The following is a 13948-nucleotide window of genomic DNA, read 5'->3' as shown; positions in this document are numbered from 1 at the left end:
TCTTTGGGGAAATTGTCCCCTTCCAGACACAGAATCCTAAATAGAGTAAAGGGGAAAACGCTGCCCAGTCAATGGAGTAGGGCAAAGTCCTACGTCCTGTGCTATAGATGCAGAAAGGAAAAAGAATTGCATTGTGCCTGACACTACTCTGGGATGTGTCACCCAGGTCAGGCAACTTTACCTTAGTGCTGACAAGGCCATCACTAAACCACACTCCCAAGCTCTACATCTACACCTTGGCTCTCCAGTCGATGACCCAGCTCATGGATGGCAATCAGGGAGTCTCGGTTAGCGCGACGCTGCCTCAGGTGCACCACCATGGTAGCCATTGACACCTGCTGTTCTTCACCCCTCAGCAAACCCCCAACAGAAGGATTCTGTGGAAGGCCAAGCAAGGTAGACAACTGTTTCATGTCCTTTGTCTCCAAGGCAGCTCTGCCAAAGCCCCACCGGTGGTGCCCTCTTGAAACTTTGAAGTTCCCTCTCCTGATGCAGTCTAAGCCGAGGATATTCATAGCCTCTGGGCCAGTCCCAATGGGGTGCTTGTGCCATTTCTTCCCAGTTAGATTCACTTCAGCCTCCAGTACAGTTTTCTCTTGGGCTGCCCCTGTCTCTCCAGAAATACAGGTGGGTTCTACCTCTTTCTAGCTTGATGGCATTAGGGTACGCTCTGCACTGGTGTCCAGTAGAGCCCAATACATTTGTGGATCTGATGTGCCAGGCCATTAAATATACCCAGTCCAGTAAACCTGATTGTCCCTTTTCTTCCTGATTGTCCCTTTCTCCCCCTGTCTGCAAGCAGGACCCCTCCACACCTGCTTGTCGTATTTATAACTGTGTCTGGTAGACGGCCCACTGGAAACACATCCCACCATGGCAGGGGAGAGGGTGCTGACAGTGAATGAAGGAATTTCGGTGAAGGAATTGGGGCCCAGCAGAGACAAGGAGTCAAGGCAGTTGGGTGGGGGAGGCCAGCAGAAGCAGCCCAAGGGGTGGTGCTGCTGGTGAGGACACGTTTGTGGCAGCAGCCTGAGTGGGCAGCAGCTGTGAGCAGGCAAGGGGAGGCCAGGAAGCGCATGGCAAGAGAGCTCCTGCCAGCAGAGCCAAGGCCGGGGCCGAGCCCAAGGGCAGAGGCAGGCCCAGGGCAGGGGGCTGCAAGGGCCATGCTGAGCTCCCTGCCCCTGCAGCAGCCGCCCTGGCCCTTGGCCTCCTCTCCCCTGCCCCTGCAGCTCTGGGCTCCCTTCTCGCAGCCCTGGCTCTGCAGCACCAAGCCCTGCTGGGAGCCCTCCCCTGCATGCTGCCACCGCTCCCTGACGCTGCTGTTGCCCTCTGCCGGGCACTGCCCAGCCCAGCCCAGCCACTGCCCACCTCTCCCCACCTCTCTGCCCTCTCCCCAGCCCAGCCCAGCCCAGCCCAGCAGCCCAGGCTGGGCTGGCCCCCAAGGCAGTGTCCAGTGCAGGCTGCTGCAGGGCTCTGGACATGGCCACCACAGCCCCAGCCCCTTGCAAGGTACCGCAGCTGCTGGCACAAAGGTGGCTCTGGGCCACTCTAGTGTCTCCTGGGCTGGGGCCAACTATGGTGATGCTGGTGCATTATGCTACGGGTCCATTAAGCTTTTCCTGTGAGACCCATTGGCAGCAGCAATGGAAGAGGCTTCCAGGTTTCAGGGTTTGCCATGAGCAGCCCCTTGTATTATTGTGGTGCTAGGGGGGGCCATCAGTGACCCAGGGCTGCACAGTGCCTGCTGCTGCCTGCAGCCACAGGGATGCCACTGCAGAGACAACAGGACTGTCACCAAGGTGCATGAGATCTAAGGGCTTATCCAAACGTAAGAGCACAAGAGAACAATGAGGAAGCCAAAAGAGAGCAGCAGTGACAAGGCCACGTCCTGATGCTGGCCATGGCCATGGCTACAGGGAAGCAGCAGCCCCAACCCAAAGGCAGCAGAAAGGCAGAGCCCAACAGGCAGTGAGGGGCAGCCCCAAGGGACACTGGGGCTGCTCCTGTATGTCACAACTGGGCTCTTGGTCCTGAGCCCCTCCTGCATGCTGGGGCTGCTCCCATGAGGACACGGGACCTCTGACCAGTGACATTCTGAATGTATTTCGGATGCCTTCCTTATTGTCTTTATTCACGGAGGAAACCTAGGTCTACAGGTACATGAGATGACTGGGATAAGGTAAATAAATTAGCATGATGATGGTTAAAAAATCCATTATTCAAATAAAAATAATATTTAAAAAAAATAAAAATGTTAAATAAAAAAATTTAAACAATAAAAATTGTTCCCTCAGTTTCCCAAATAACTTCTCATTCCAATTAATATTTTTATTTTAAATTATTGATTATGACAATAATAATAATGAGCACATCTCTGATGCTTAAAAAGCATGTATAGAAACAGTTTTAATCAAAGCATTCCTGAGCTCCTGGTTCCTAATGCTATAGATGAGAGGGTTCATTGCTGGTGGCACCACCGAGTACAGAACTGCCATCACCAGGTCCAGGGATGGGGAGGAGATAGAAGGGGGCTTCAGGTAGGCAACTGTGGCTGTGCTGACAAACAGGGAGATCACGGCCAGGTGAGGTAGGCACGTGGAAAAGGCTTTGTGTCGGCCCTGAGAGGAGGGTATCCTCAGCACTGCACTGAAGATCTGCACATAGGACACGACAATGAAGACAAAACAACCAAGGACTAAAAAAACACTAAACACAAGGATGCCAACTTCCCTGAGGTAGGCATCTGAGCAGGAGAGCTTGAGGATGTGGGGGAATTTCACAGAAGAACTGGTCCACAGCATTGCCTTGGCAGACGGGCACTGAAAACGTAGTGGCCGTGTGCAGGACAGCATGGAGAAAGCCGCTGCCCCAGGCAGCTGCTGCCATCTGGGCACAAGCTCTGCTGCCCACGAGGCTCCCGTAGTGCAGGGGCTTGCAGATGGCAACGTAGCGGTCATAGGCCATGACAGTGAGGAGATAGTACTCTGAACTAAAAAAGAAGAAGAAAAAGAAGACCTGTGCAGCACATCCTTGATAGGAGATGGCCCTGGTGTTCCAGAGGGCATTGGCCATGGCTTTGGGCAGAGTGGTGGAGATGCAGCCCAGGTCCAGGAGGGCGAGGTTGAGGAGGAAGAAGTACATGGGGGTGTGGAGGCGGTGGTGGCAGGCTACGGCACTGAGGATGAGGCCGTTGCCCAGGAGGGCAGCCAGGTAGATGCCCAGGAAGAGCGCGAAGTGCAGGAGCTGCAGCTCGCGTGTGTCTGCGAATGCCAGCAGGAGGGAGCTGTGTCCTGAATGTTATGGGGCTGTGCAGGTCAAAGTTCAAAGGGCCAAAGCCCAGCTGGAGCTCCATCTGTCTATTACTGTCAAAAGACAATAAAGACTGCTTATAGAAATACTATAAATAAAGGAGGATTAAGGAGAATCATCATCCTTCATTGGATATGGGGGACATCTGTTAATGATCTCGAGAGAAGGTAAAGGCTGAGGTACTTAACGCCTTCTTTGCCTCAGACTCTAGCAGCAAGACCAGTTCTTCCCCTGGATATTTCTTCTTCCTTGTAGCCAGTGCCAATAATCCATGGTGCACTTTGTGGCATTTTTTTCTCTCCTGCTCTTTCCTACTACCAAAGTAAACTCCATCAGGTAGGAAACCACACCTGAAGTAGGCATCCCAACCCAGCAGGCTCCTTGCAGCCTGTCAGCTAACCAGACACAAGTCACCTCAGCAGCAGCTTCCAAGCCAGGGGCCTGCTGCTGGCCTTGCAGCTTCTTGGCTAGACACAGCCAAGGCTTGTGCCTGCTGCTGCCCAGTCATGGACTCAAGCAGAAGGGACAGGACAACCCATGTTGGGGCCTCCTTTCAGTCTGGGTCCTCCTGGGTCTGGAGGCAGAGGGAATCCCCCAGTCAGCATGCCAAGCAGGTGCCTTCTGCTGGCCTAGCAGGGCCACTGCCAGATGTCAGCCCAAAAGTGCAGCTCCCAGGGAGAAGTCAAGGCTGACCTGCCACCTCCAGACACAAGTGACCTCACAGTCCCTTTCTGTTCCTGCTTCTGCCCTATCAAGTGCAGAGACAGAAGTGACCTCACAGTCACTGCCACTGTCACATTCCTCCTGCAGTGGCAGGCAATCCTGAGGTAGGGCTCAGAGCATTCCCACCCATCTCCTTGTGGCCCACAAGCTGATCAGACCCATGGCCCCTCACATTCATCTTTGAATGCCAAGCGACTGCACAGCAGCCTCACAGTTCTTCTCCTGCACCAAGGGGCCAAGCACCGGAAGTTAAGGTTCAGGAGAGGGGCTGAAGTTGATGAGGTTATTGCACAGGAACAGTGGCTTTGGGAGTTAGGTGTTCATGTATGGCATTAGGGAACAAGGCTCACCTTTCTGAGTTAGAGTTTAGGCAAAATTTTAGTGGAAGACTTTTGTGTGCTGCCTGGGGTGTCAAGCCTGTGGTTAAATTATTGGCAAGCTTTGTGATTTAGGATTTTGTTCTGGTCTGCCTAGAAGTCCAGGGTTAAAGAGAGCCTTTTAATGCTCGTGTTAAGGTCAGGGATCAGGGTGAGCAATAGGGGAAAGTTAAGGGAAAGAGGCTATGGGCTGAGTTTTGACTTCAAGGGAATCTTTGAGTTCAGACATTGGAGTAGTGGATTCCTGTCAGGGTGTGGAGCAGCACTTAGATTTGTGACTTAACGTTACTGATTGAAAGTGGGGAAGGGCCGCATATGACTGTTTTAGGTCACGGTTACAGCAGCATCAGCATAACCTGAACCAATTTACCTCTACAAAATCCTTAATTTCTGCTGGCCAAGCCCTTATTCCCTCCCCCAAATCTCACATCTCTCCTGTCCAGCCTTCTCCTGACCTCCCCATATCAGACATCTCATTGGGATCAGCTTTCTGATGGATTTCATGATCTCAGAGTATCCATCACACCTCTGTTGGCTGCTCTGTTTCTGAGAAAAGCACCACTTAAGACACGATGGAAAAGGACACAAAAGTCCATCAGAGCACCCTGCACAATGTGCCCAGCACTCTGCAGTGCCACAAAAATGCGGTTCCTCCCTACAAATTTTCTTTCCAGAATGGCTCCTATGGATCCAGGGTAACTTTTCCCAGGCACTCAGATCCCCAGGCCACACTACTCTTACCCACAGGCCCCATGTGTCCCTCCAAGCCTCCCCTCTGCCCCTGCAGTAGTGGCACCTCACCACAGCAGGTTGGTGCATCTCCAGGCTCAGGGGTGCTTCCTGAGGGCCTGCCCCTTGTGGGGAGTGGTGGGGAGGAAGAGAGCAAGGTCATCTCCTGGGGCATGGCTGAGCACAGCCCAGCCATCCCACACCGTGGGCAGGCCCCTGCTCCCAGGCTGAGGCACACATGCAAGGTGGACACTTCTCCATCATTCCGGATTCATGCAGGGACCTTCAGCCCTGTCCCAGTCCCAGGAGTGACCTCATCCTCCTACTCCATCCAGACAGCTGCTAAAGCCCTGAGTGTCTCTGTTTCTCACAGCCTTCTCAGAAGTCTTTCTCCTGGCCCTCCTCACTGCCCAGCACTGCCTCTCAGGTGGCACTCAGTGACCCTTCAGAAGGGCCTTTGGGCTTCCTGAATTGTTCTGGTACTTATTAGCACCTTCCTGGCTCCTTCCCGAGCTTAGAGGAAGTCTTCTTGTCCATCAGGGGCCCTGTACTTGTTCTGGCTGGGGTGGAGTTACTCTCTGCAAAGCAGCCCCTTGTGGTACAGTGTTTTTGCTGTGTGACCAGTGATGGTCACCCACAGTTGTGGTTGCTGTTTTTGAGCATTTCTTGCACAGCATCAGGGCCTTCTGTGGCTCACAATTTGTGAGTTTTACTTGGTTTTGCTATTCTGTCCCCAGTTCCTCTAGAAGAAGAGAAAGCAGGTGGCTTATAGGTGTTTATCTGCTGGATGCATGGAGCAAGGAGGTGTCCGTGGTGCCAGGAAATGGAGGTCCGTGAAGCTGCAGGAGCCCTGCTCTACTGCCTGGCAGATCCCCAGCACACAGTGCCTGTGCCCCGCAGGGCCAGCCCCGCTCCCCAGACCAGCACAAGAGGCCTGGCCCAGCCACAGAGCAGCCTGACCTGAGTTCTTTTCCATTCTCAGGAGCCTGATTTTCACACCCACTGTTTTCTGTTGCATGTAGAGGCAAGAGATCCTGGCACAGGTTGGTGCTCTGGCCTAGCAAGAGCAGACCTGGGGGGTCTGGTCTAGGCCCCAGACTAGACCTGGGGTCTGTCATAGGTGCTGGAGTGGCGGCAGGACATGTCAGAGGTGTTGTAGTGGCTTCAGGGCATGTCACTGGGCTTGGAGTGGCACTGACTGAGGCTCCCTTTGGAATTCCCTTTGGAATTGCCAAGGTGATAACCCCTCCTTTTCAAGCACTTCTGCAGTTTTTAAGGATTCTGCACGTGCTCAGGGGGGAACTTCCAAAGCACTGGAGGTGCCCACTGCTCTAGGTTTCTGCCCAGATCCTCCCATGCTCCCTGCCACTCCTAACTCTCCTGCCTTGGGGCAGGTCTCAGGAGGGCATTCTTCAAGAGCTGTTTATCCATAAACAATAGCTGAAAGACATTCTGGAGACATCACAGTAGGACCATCCCATGGATATTCTAAGCTTTTTAGAGCTAGTGTAATTAGCCTGGAGGAGAAGGGGGAGGTGAAGAAGTGGAGAAGTGTACATCCCTTTTCCTCCCCTAGATTGGCTCCTTAAAGCAAAAAGGTGAAGAGTGTAGTTCTTAATAGTTTCTGAGTGATGGTTCCTGAGGTATGGACGTGATGGCAATGCTCAGTACAAAGAACAGATTTGTCACATGACCAGTAATTTTCCTGACTCATAAACCAGCGTTACACAACATAGCAAAATAATTTTAAACCAGCCCCAGAAATGATAAAGAGCACAATGGGAACACGTGCAGTAAGTAATGTCCTATACAACACATTTCTGAAAACTAGCCCAACAGACCTGAGATCCAAAATGTCGACCTTGTGATCAGCAACTATTAAACTGGTCTAATGTTTATAACAATTTAAATTTAGCACTCTGTGGTAAGATCTGTCATTATCTCAACACTTTGTGCCCCACACCGTATGCCAAAAAGACTGCTGTGGTTTAACGCGGCAGTTTGAGTACATGGAATTATTTGAAGAGGTCCAGAGGAGGGCCACAAAGGCGATCAAGGGGCTGGAGCACTTCTGCTATGAAGGCGTGCTGAGAGAACTGGTACTACTCAGCACCGGAGAAACCTTAGAGCAACCTTCCAGTACTTAGAGAGGACCTACAGGAAAGCTGGGGAGACAGTCTTTGTCTGGGAGTGTAGTGAAGGGACAAGGAGTAATGACTTTAAACCAGAAGAGGGCAGGTTTAAATTAGATATATGGAAGAAATTCTTTCCTCTGAGGATGGTGAGGCATTGGAACAGGTTTCCTGGAAAAGCTGTGAATGTCCCATTCCTGGAAGCGTTCAAGGAGGTTGGAATGAGTTTTGAGCAACCAGGTCTAGTAGGAGGATGGTTGGAATAAGAGGATCTTTAAGGTCCCTTCCAACCCAAACCATTCTACATGTATGATTCTATGATCCCATGTTTCTATGATTATCTGTGACACTGCTACCGTTGTCTTTGTGAAGCTCATAAAGGCTCTCCTCAGAGATTTTAACCAAGATTTTTGGTTAGTCCAGCTGGCATCCTCTTAGAAGTGGTGTCCCCCAGGGGTTGGTACTGCGACCTGTCTTGTTTAATATCATTATTGATGACCTAGATGAGGGGATTGAGTGTACCCTCAGTAAGTCTGCAGATGACACCAAGTTGAGAGGAAGTGTTGATCTGTCTGAGGATCTGTAGGTGGCCCTTCGGAGGGACCTGGATAGGCTGGATTGCTGGGTTGAGGTGAATGGGATGAGGTTCAACAAGGTCAAGTGCAGGGTCCTGCACTTTGGCCACAATAACTCCATGCAATGCTATAGGCTTGGGGCAGAGTGGCTAGAAGACTGTGAAGAGGAAAAGGACCTGGGAGTGTTGATGGATGCTCAGCTGAACATGAGCCAGCCGTGTGCCTAGGTGGCCAAGAAGACCAAGGGTTTTCCGGCCTGTATTAGAAATAGTGCAGCCAGCAGGAGCAGGGAGGTGATCATCATCCTGTACTCGGCTCTGGTGAGGCCACACCTCGAGCACTGTGTTCAGTTTTGGGCCACTCATTACAAGAAGGACATCGAGGTCCTGGAACATGTCCAGAGAAGGGAAACCAAACTGTTGAGGGGGCTAGAGCACAGGTCTTATGAGAAGAGGCTCAGAGAACTAGGATTATTTACTTTGGCGAAGAGGAGGCTCAGGGGAGACCTCATTGCACTCTACAACTTCCTGAAGAGAGGTTGTGATGAAGTGGGGGTCAGCCTCTTGTCTCAGATAACTAACTAATGATAGGACTCGAGGAAATGGCCACAAGTTGTGCCTGGGGATGTTTAGATTAGATATCATGAAAAACTTTTTCTCTGAAAGAGTAGTCGGGAACTAGAATGGTCTGCTCAGGGACATGGTGGAATCACTGACCCTCAGTGTTCAAGAAGCACCAGGACAAGTTGCTAGGAGATATGGCTTAGTAGCTTAGTGAGTAGTATTAGTGATAGGAAGGTTGGACTAAATGGTCTTGTAGGTCCTTTCCAAATTTGTGCTTTTATGATTTCGATGACTCTATCATCGGACAAGGGGAATGGTTTTAAACTTCAAGAGGGTAGATTTAGATTCGATAGTCAGATGAAATTCTTGACTTGGAGGTGAGGCACTGGCACTTGTACTGTGGGTCCAGAGGTCACCCAGAGGGAGTTTGGATCAGCCCATGCCCTTGTGTTTGAAGGAACAGCTGGTGAGAGTGGAGAGGCAGTAGTGAAATCATGGGAATACCAGAGTGAGAGCAAGGTAGGGAAGAGAAGTGTCTGTCTGCAGCCTTCAGGGAAGTGTGGGACAGCACAGGAAAGCGTGCAGAGGAGAAGGCAGAGGGCTCTGACAAGAATGGAAGGCTGCAGCAGCACTGACATCTTTGTCTCCTTGGCCATGGCTTATGAGAAGATGTGTTTTACTCATGGCATTGGGACTATGAATTCTCCTTTCAACCCTTCACAAATGCGGGAAAGTGTCATACCATTGTCCTTCACATGATATTGTGGGCATCACCCTCTGCCCCACAGACCCCAGGAAGAGTGAGACATAGGGGTGCTGGGGGTGCAAAATCTCCCCTCCAGTGGCTGGGGTCAGGCCTTCACCTTCTGATTCACCAAAACAAACCAAGATTTCTCAGCACAGTGCCTTTTCTTGTCTATAATCATGGCTTCCAGTTATCTGCCCAAAAAATTCCCATGGGAGGCTTTCATAGTAACAGACTAGAATAGCCAACAGAGTCTGGAATATAGAGTCTAGAGCAGTCTAATACTACAGAATAGTGTAGCCAACAGAGATGAGACAGGTACTCTGATATAATAACAGCCATCAGAAATCTGATCTCAGTTAAATGACTGATATGGGGAGGTTAGGAGTAGCCTGGCCAGGAGAGATGTGAGATTTGGAGGAGGGAAGAGGAAGGGAAGAGGAGCTCAGAAACTTAACTTTGTAGAGATAAGAGGGTTCCTGTAATGTTGATGCTGCTGTAAAACTGATTTCAGAAATTCTTGTAGGGCCTGTAAACTATTTTCAAAAAAAAACAATAATCCTTAAACCTAAACATTAGTGCAACATCCTGACAGGAATCCACTATTGGAAAGCAGAGCTCAAAATATCACCTGAAGAAAAACTCAGCCCATAGTCCCCTTTCCTTCCCTTTACTCTCTTGCTCACCATGATCCCTGCCCTTAACACTATCATTAAAATGCTCTGTTTATCCCTAGCCTTCTTGCCAGACCTAAACAAAACTTTAAACCTTAATGCTTGCCCATACCGTAACCAGAAACATGACACCAAAAACAGAACACTAAATCTTCCAACATAAACTTTGCTTTATCTCTAACAAAGAATGGTAAAATCTACTCCCTACGATACAAGAGAGAGGTGAGCTCTGCGTCAGGATGTCCTGCCCCAGCAGCAGGAATGTGACTGTGGCAGGGACTGTGAGGTCACTTCTGTCTCTGCACTTGATAGGGCAGCTGCAGGAACGTGTCACAGAAAGGGACTGTGAGGTCACTTGTGTCTGGAGGTGGCAGGTCAGCCTTGACTTCTCCCTGGGAGCTGCACTTTTGGGCTGACATCTGGCAGTGGCCCTGCTAGGCCAGCAGAAGGCACCTGCTTGGCATGCTGACTGGGGGATCCCCTCTGCCTCCAGAGCCAGGAGGACCCAGGCAGAAAGAAGGCCCCCAGATGGGTTGTCCTGTCCCTTCTGCTTGAGTCCATGACTGCACAGCAGCAGGCACAAGGCTTGGCTGTGTCTAGCCAAGAAGCTGCAAGGCCAGCAGCAGGCCCCTGGCTTGGAAGGTGCTGCTGAGGTGACTTGTGTCTGGTTGGCTGAGAGGCTGCTAGGAGCCTGCTGGGTTGGGATGCCTACTTCAGGAGGGTTTTTTTCCTTGAAGGAGCTTCCTTTTTTTAGTAGGAAAGAGCAGGAGAGAAAAACTTCCATGGAGTATACATTGGAAGTTACATATTGGCCACGAGGAGGAAGAAATGTATCTCAAAGGGTCATGCTGTGGTGCCAGAGGTCACCCTCTGATCAGACCCTGGCTTTGTGTTTCAAGGAACAGCTGGTGAGGGCTGACGAGACATCAGTAAAAGCAAGGCATGAAAGCAAGATGGCGAACAGAGATGGGTGCCTGCAGACTTCAATAAAATAGGGCAATGTGTGGGACAGCATTGGAAAGCCTGCAGAGGAGAAGGCAGAGGGTGCTGGTAAAAAAGGAAGGCCCTAACAGCTGTGAAGTTTTTGTCCCCTTGGCAGTAGCTTAGGAAGAGATATGTTATATTCCTTGTGATGGGGCCTCATTGATTTCTTGCAACCATGTGCAGCAGGTCAGTGGTGTCATACCACTGTTCTTCTCATGGTATCCCACTGCCCACCACAGCCCACAGACCCCAGCAAGAGCCTTGAGCTGGACGTGGGGGTGCAGGATCTCCTCTCACAGTGGCTGGGGTCAGGCCTTGGCTCTTCTGCATCACCAAAACCAACCAAGACTTTTCTCAGCACAGTGCTTTGCCTGTCTGCAATCATGATCTCCAATTATCTACCCTAACTAGTCCCTGGGGAGGCTTTGTTAGTAACAGCCCTCAGTGGGGCCCATTAATACTCCAAGTCACTTCAGCTTTTCCTTCTGACTTTACTTTCTCTAGCACCTGCATCATTCTCCTCTCAGTACCTGAGCTTCATAGACTCAGCACCACAATCCACCATGGAACTCATTAAAATGCAGAAATTCCTAACATCTCCTCCATAGTTTTCTTCAAGTCTTCACAGCTTTTGCCCCTAATTGCAGAACCTGCATGCTGTAGTTAAGGAAGAAGTTTTCAAAAAGCACCTAATAAAAATCTTTTCTGGTTTTAAAGGTTGATTTTTCTGCAATTCAATTTTGAGCATCATTCTCCTATTGCTATTGATCCAGGTTGACTTCTTTGGAGACCTTCTTCTACGGGAGGAAAAGCAGAGACTGGAGGTCTGACACCTCCACTGCCAGCAGTGGTCTTTGTCCCTGTAAATGCAGCCCAGTTCAGCACGGGAAACCCTTTCTAAGACAAGTCAGGGGTTCCTTGGTGTCCTGGTTTCAGTTAGAACAGAATTAATTTTCTTCCTAGTAGCTGGTGGAATGCTGTGTTTTGGCTTAGGATGAGAAGAGTGCTGATAACACCCCGATGTTTTAATTGTTGCAGAGCAGTGCTTATACCAAGCCAAGGACACCTCAGACTTTTGCTCTGTCCTGCCAACAGGCAGGCTGGGGGTGCAGTAAGAGCTGGGAGGGGACAGACCCAGGACAGGTGACCCGAACTAGCCAAAGGGGTATTCCATACCATCTGATGTCATGCTAAACAATATATAGGGGTGGCTAGACGGGGGGAGGGGGCCGGACTGCTCGGGGTTAAGCTGGGCATCGGTCAGCGGGTGGTGAGCAATTGCATTGTGCATCACTTGTTTGTACATATTATTATTAGTAGTACTATTATCATCATTGTATTATTATTATTATTATTATTATTATTATTATTATTATTATTATTATTATTATTATTATTATTATTATTATTATTATTTTCCTGTCTTATTAAACTGTCTTTATCTCAACTCACGGGCTTCACTTTCCATTTCTCTCCCCCGTCCCAGAGAGGGAGGGGGGAGGGTGAGCGAACGGCTGCGTGGTGTTTAGCTGCCAGCCGGGTTAAACCACGACACTTGGGAAAAAAATAAAATTAAAATAAATAAAATAAAATAAAATAAAATAAATAATATAAAATATAATATAAAATAAAATATAATATAAAATAAATTTGAAATAAAATAAATTTGAAATGACCATTGGAACCTGAGAAATACAGCCTGAATCTTACTAGAAAACTGGACATCCACAGTCTCTCTTGGTTCTGCTGTGGAAAACTCAGAATGAAAACTAAAGAAAATATTTCTTCAAGTGGCTGTAGCTGTACCCATGAGCTTGGCCTCTTTGGGGACATTGTTCCCTTCCAGCCACGGAAAACTAAATTGAGTAATGTGAAAAGTCACATTACTCAAATAGAGTTGCTATTGACTGGGCAGGTCTTTTCACAAGGCAGCTCTGCCAAATCCCCAATGGTGGTGCCATCTTGGAACTTTGAAGTTCCCTCTCCTGAAGCAGTCTATGCCGAGCATGCACATAGCCTCCGAGCGAGTCCCAATGGGGTGCTTTTGCCATTCTTTCCCAGTTAGACTCACTTCAGCCTCCAGTACAGTTAACTGTTGGGTTCCCCCTGTCACTCCAGAAATACAGGTGGGTTCTACCTCTTTCTAGCTTTATGGCATTAGGAACACTGTGCACCGGTCTCCAGTAGAGCCTGATACATTTGTGGATCTGATGTGCCAGGCCATTAAATATACCCAGTCCAGTAAACCCGATTCTCCCTTTCCTCCCTGCCTCCCCCTGGCTTGAAGCAGGACCCTTCTAGTCCTGCTCATAGTATTCATTACTGTGTCTGGTAGACGGCCCAAGGGAAACACGTGCTGCCATAGCACAGTAATTCCATGAGGCAGGGGAATGGAGCCGACAGTCAAGGGACACATTTGGGTGGGGAATGTGGGGCCCAACAGAGACAAGGAGTCAAGACAGTGAGCTGGGAGAGGTCAGGAGAAGCAGCCCAAGGGGTGGTGCTGCTTGTGAGGACACGTTTGTGGCAGCAGCCTGAGTGGGCAGCAGCTGTGCGCAGGCGAGGGGAGGCCAGGAAGCGCATGGCAAGAGCGCTCCTGCCAGCAGAGCCAAGGCCGGGGCCGAGCCCAAGGGCAGAGGCAGGCCCAGGGCAGGGGGCTGCAAGGGCCATGCTGAGCTCCCTGCCCTTGCAGCAGCCGCTCTGGCCCTCAGCAGATGTGCTGGCAGGCTGCAGGGAGGGGACGAATGCTCTGGGCCCCCTTCCTGCTCTGCCCAGACCAGCAAGGGCCCAGGGCAGCCTCCTCTCCCCTGCCCCTGCAGCTCTGGGCTCCCTTCGTGCAGCCCTGGCTCTGCAGCACCAAGCCCTGCTGGGAGCCCTCCCCTGCATGCTGCCACCGCTCCCTGACGCTGCTGTTGCCCTCTGCCGGGCACTGCCCAGCCCAGCCCAGCCCCTGCCCACCTCTTCCCACCTCCCTGCCCTCTCCCCAGCCCAGTAGCCCAGGCTGTGCTGGCCCCAGGGCAGTGCCCACCGCAGGCTGCTGCAGGGCTCTGGGCACGGCCACCAGAGCCCCAGCCCCTCGCAAGGCACCGCAGCTGCTGGCACAAAGGCGGCTCTGGGCCACCCTAGCAGCCCCTGTG

The 13948-nt window shown here is 50.7% G+C and overlaps 1 pseudogene across 1 annotated transcript; it reads right to left on the bottom strand.

Annotated features, from left to right (window-relative positions):
* Positions 1 to 2381: 2381 nt before the first annotated feature.
* LOC311216266 (olfactory receptor 14C36-like) lies at positions 2382 to 5163 on the bottom strand (annotated as a pseudogene). Its single transcript has 2 exons — positions 5151 to 5163; positions 2382 to 3290 (listed from the first exon to the last, which is right to left on the bottom strand). The product of its transcript is annotated as an olfactory receptor 14C36-like (transcript).
* Positions 5164 to 13948: the final 8785 nt, after the last annotated feature.

Source organism: Netta rufina (genome assembly GCF_964035555.1).
Source record: "Netta rufina genome assembly, chromosome: 18".
In the NCBI taxonomy this organism is placed as follows: Eukaryota; Metazoa; Chordata; class Aves; order Anseriformes; family Anatidae; genus Netta; species Netta rufina.
Note: the sequence above shows the minus strand (reverse complement) of the source record. Positions and strands in the feature narration are given on the sequence as shown.